The sequence below is a fragment of the Trachypithecus francoisi genome, unplaced genomic scaffold, assembly GCF_009764315.1.
Source record: "Trachypithecus francoisi isolate TF-2019V2 unplaced genomic scaffold, Tfra_2.0 Lachesis_group1, whole genome shotgun sequence".
Classification (NCBI taxonomy): domain Eukaryota; kingdom Metazoa; phylum Chordata; class Mammalia; order Primates; family Cercopithecidae; genus Trachypithecus; species Trachypithecus francoisi.
In genome coordinates, this window is record NW_022681454.1 from 176327489 (window position 1) to 176332577 (window position 5089).

At 40.0% G+C, this 5089-nt stretch overlaps 1 pseudogene; it reads left to right on the top strand.

Annotated features, from left to right (window-relative positions):
- Positions 1–3902: 3902 nt before the first annotated feature.
- LOC117086571 lies at positions 3903–4105 on the top strand (annotated as a pseudogene).
- The last annotated feature ends 984 nt before the right edge of the window (positions 4106–5089 follow it).

Here is a 5089-nt window from a genome sequence, read left to right on the forward strand (position 1 = left end):
CTTGATGAATGATGAGTTTGTGAAAGTTAGGGACTTGGAGTCAAATATATGCCCATATTGTTAAAGACAGTGTCCTCACTTCATGTATAACTAGTCTTCATCTAGGTGAATTTGAGCAAATCTCTTAATACCTCCTGGCATCAATTTTCTTACCTGAGCAAGAGCTGGGGCAGATCAGGAACCATCAGCCAGCACATCAAAATCTTCAACGGTAGATACTGAAAACGCACATGCTGGAGCTCATGTAACTAAATTCCCCCTGGGGATTTACTTTTACTCCCCTCCCCATCTCTGCAGAGATTAAAAGGTAAAGTAAGATTGCTTCTCCTGATAGAAAAAAAAGTCGTGGTTTTTAGTCAAGGTGATTTCTAAGATGCCATCTAGTTCTGAAATTACAGAGCTATGAGTCTATCACATGAGTAAAATAAAATTGAGGGGAGAAAAGTTAAGACAACAAAATACCAATTTATTTACTTGATATGTCCATTTGCCTGGAAAGACATCTTTTTTGTTTGTAAGAACTCATTAATAGATGTATATTTTTGCATAGATGATAGATCAGCAAACTGTTGTTAGCATCTCTATATTATATCTTAAATATTTCCACTTGTCTTCAGCCCCACTGCAACCACCCAGGTCTAAGCAACTCTCCATCACCTCTTGCCTGGACCTCTACAGTTGCCTCCTGCTTGGTTTCTACCAGCCAGAATACTTTTTAAATAAAAGCTGAATCTCAGTTCTCTCTTGTGCAAAACCTCTCCTGGCCTGCCAGACCCGGATAACTTGGCCTTCGCTTTCTTTCCAGTCTTGTCTTGTCTTGCCTTTACCTCTGCCCTCGGGCCTTCTCCTGGTTTTGGAACGTGCCGGTCTCCCTCCCCGATGGTGTTACACAGTCAGTTCCCTCTTCCAGAAGACTCTGCCCCTCTCAACTGGTATGGCTTCTCTTTCTCTGTCTTTAGATCTCAGCTTAACATAGCTCCACAGAAAAACCTTCCCTCACTGCCCGATTTAGGTAGCCCACCTGTTTTACTCCATTTCTCTGTCCTGTTTGCATCTTTTCATAGGAATTACAGTTGACCATTGAGCAATTAGGGGGCTAGAGGTGCCACCCCGTCTACACACAGTCAAAATTCCTCATGTAACATTTGACTCCCCCAAAACTTAACCATGAATAGCCTACTATTGACCAGAGAAGCCTTACCGATCAACAGTCGATTAACACGTATTTGATATGTTGTATGCATTATTTACTGTATTTTTGCAGTAAAGGAAACTAGAGAAGGGACAATGTTAGTAAGACAATCATAAGGAAGAGAAAATCTTCTTACTGTTCATTAATTGGAAGTGGGTCATCACAGAGGTCTTCATCCTTGTCATATTCACGCTGAGCAGGCTGGCGAGGCGAGGGAACAGGAGGTTGGTCGCGCTGTCTCAGAGGTGGCACAGGAGGAAGAAAATCTGCATGTAAGTGCACCTGCACAGTTCAAACCCCTGTTGTTGAGGGGCCAACTGTATTACTGCTTCGTTATTTGTTTCCTTTTAATTTTTCTTTCTACAAAAATTGACAGCAGGGGCCGTGTCTATTTGGTTTAATACTGTAGCATTCCAAACTCACAGCAAGTAAGTGCTCTACAAATATTTGTTGAATCCTTAACTCAATTAAACATTTACCATTTTTTGTTTGTTTGTTTGTTTGGAGTCAGGGACTTGCTGTGTCCAGACTGGAGTGTTGTGGCACAATTATGGCTCACTGAAACCTCAACTGCCTGAGCTCGAGCCATCCTTCTACCTCGGCCTCCCAAAGTGCTGGGAGTACAGGCATGAGCCACTGTGCCTGGCTGACATTTATCTTTTTATCTGTCTTTTACTTCAGTTAATTAAAATAAGTTTTATTCTCTGAAAACCGACAAGCTTTTGAAAATAGTCCAAGCAACTGAAAATAGTCTGGAAATGTGCAAAGAAATAGGGAATCCTACCAGAGATTTAATTTGTCCACAGATAATCCTGAAAGTGGACAAGTTATATATGGATAATAAAAAGCATGTCCAAGAGTTATCTGTTTTTTGAAAAGGTTCTATATATACGCTGCTCTAGTTAGCAGAGGTCGCTCAAAAGCTGTTCGTATTGAAATCTATGTATCTCTGAAGGCACATGATTAAGTCTTTAATTGTAGGTTTGCAACATGTTTGTAGAATCTGATCGGTATGTTAACTGCTAAATTAATCCTGTTTTCTAAATCTTCAATATGCTTATTTTTACAAAAGAAATATCTCCTCTTCCATTTCTAGATGTACCTCACGTGATTACTTCTCATGAGTAAGCAAAGATCTTGACCTGTAGCTTCTTACATCTGCCTATTTGTTTAGCAGAACAGAGAATTACGGTAAAACAGAGGAATGGTACAGGCGTTTGTGTTTGCTTTACAAACACATCTCCTATCTTAGTACAAAACACACTGCAAACTCTTAATTTTAGATCTTCTTAGGTTTGTTGTAAATAGAAAGTAGAGTATAATGTTTTATAGATTTATTTCTAAACTATATTATGGTTACTTTTCTCATTGTGCTTTTCAGATATTTGAGAAATTGTTTATATGCTGTCATGAATATGAATTCATTATTATTAAACGTTAATGAATAATTTTGCTTCAAAATAAAATAGTGAACCTGTACACTTTCACTTGTATAATGTTCTAACCCATATTTTAATTTTTTAGTTTTTCCCTTTGTTTTCTTTCATGTCAGCTTCTTCATCTGGTCCATCAGTTGTTGAACATATTACGTCACCTCTGCCCCATCCCATCTTCATGACAGTCAGAGAAGGTTACTCGGTGCTAGTTTCATCCAGGCCATTTTGTGGCCAAATGCTAAGCACACTACCAGCTCTATCCAATGCTCACTGGTGCAGTTTCCATGTGAGTCCAACCCTACAGAAAGAAGATGACAGCTTTCGGTTTTCATAGTTTGACTAAACTATTTTTTTGTATCATGTAAGGAACCGAAATCATATTTTAAACTTGCTCCTTGATAGCTCCTTATTTAAAATTTTCTGGGCATATTTTATCACTATAGCTATTAAGGCATGGAGAAGAAATAAATGCTTTATTGTAGCCACAGAAATGGTTTTCTTTTTCTAACCCAATCATTTGCCATCTCTGAAAAAAAATTCCCAGGCCAGTCGTGATGGCTCATGCCTTGAGTCCCAGCACTTTGGGAGGTCAAGGTAGGAGGATCAGTTAAGCCTGGTAGTTTGAGACCAGCCTGGACAACATAGTGAGACCCCATCCCTACAAAAATAAAATGTAAAAAAATTAGCCAAGCCTGGCAGTGTACACCTGTAGTCCCAGCTACTTGGGAGGCTCAGGTGGAAAGGATCCTGTGAGCCCAGGAGGTGGAGGGTGCAGTGATCTATGATCATACTACTGAGCTCCAGCCTGGGCAACACAGCGAGACCCTGTCTCAAAAAATAAAATATTCCCTTCTCATCTCTGATCAGAATAGAAAAAGACCGACTGTGACTCATGTTCAGAACTTCTCCAATCCAAACCCAGCTTTTCCTCATTTTATGAAAATATGAGCCGCCTTCAGTTGTACAATGTTCACAGTAAACACACGGTTTTAGGAACTTGAAGAATGTCCATATGTAAAACCCAGACTCTTAACTCCAACACAGATCTTGCTAAAGCTTTGGAGTGGAAAGCAAGGAGTGCACAGACCCTGCCTCTGCAACTCTCCCTGGGGAAGGGAATGCTTTCATGACCCCAAGGCCGGGTGAGCCTGTTGGTTCTGGCATTCATTGGTTAGTCACCTGATGGAGGTGTTCTACTCCAGAGGTGGCAAACGTGTGGGACTTTTGTTAACACTCCCAGCTCCAGTACTTACAACAGACATCAATAATGGATCACCGCTTCTCGGCCTTTTGGCTAAGATCAAGTGTAGTGTCTGTTCTTACCAGTTTAATGATGGATCATGGCGGTGTTTCCTACTGAGTGCAAAGAGAGTCTTGGGAACTTTCTTAGCACAGCAGTCACTTTCAGTTGCCAACCTTGTTTTAAAAAAGAAGCATCAGCACTCCCTGAAATCCTTCTCTGTTCTTCTTACTCTATTCTTATGCTCTGCATCCCCTCTTCCCACCCTTCCCCATCCCCTACCATGGCAACTAGACTCTTATTTTTATGATTGCTTTATGATATTTTCTACAGAACCTGTCATTTACTTTTACCAAATGGAAAACAGAGATGATGTGGTTTTTTTCTGTCTTACTTGGCAGTTCAGCAGTAACTTAACTAAGTGAGCAGTAGCCTTTTTAAGGTAAGATCGAATTTTAAAGTCTGTCCCAGATATCATTCTAATGTGTCCAGTGACACTGCAGAAAATTTAACTTTCCCCGGAACTATGTATTATTCTGGGATGTGTGCATGTGTGCATGCTTGTGTGCATGCTGCTAGATGTTACAGTCAAGTAAAATGTCAGCACAGTAATTATAGACCAAAAAAGTTCACTTCAAAGAATTAATACTGTTCAAAGGAAAATTTACAATTCGGAATCTCACAACTTTAAAACCAAAGCATTTTATGTTCATTCCTTTCCATTAAAAGTTGGGTGGAGTAGTTATCGCTCTAAGATGAAGTCTGTAATAGCATCAGAATCCCTCTGGATAGGAAAGAGTGTGTTGTTTGAGTTTTCCAGCCCATCTTTATGGGATTTCAGAAATCTTTAAGCGCTTAGCCTCTGGTGTTTTTGGGATTAGGAATGTGCGTTCTTGTAGAGAATTGGAAGGCAAATGTTAGGCTTGTCAGCATCTGAGGACCACAGAAGCCGTCCACCCATTGTTCGAGTCACGCTTCCAAGGCCCAGCACTTTTCACGGAGGAGCCTGCTTTTGAAGTGTTTTCTTTGCTTAATTTTCTCCACCTTTGAGATCCTTTCAGAAGTATTTTCTTTCAAAATATCATGCATTCTTCTTTAGAAGAATTGGTCTTTCTAATAAGACAAAGAAATGTAGGATACTTGTAATCTGTCAAGTATGGCTAAAAACATGAGGGCATTGAGGACAGATAGAATGAGGGTTGTGGAAGAAGTTTTGCAGTC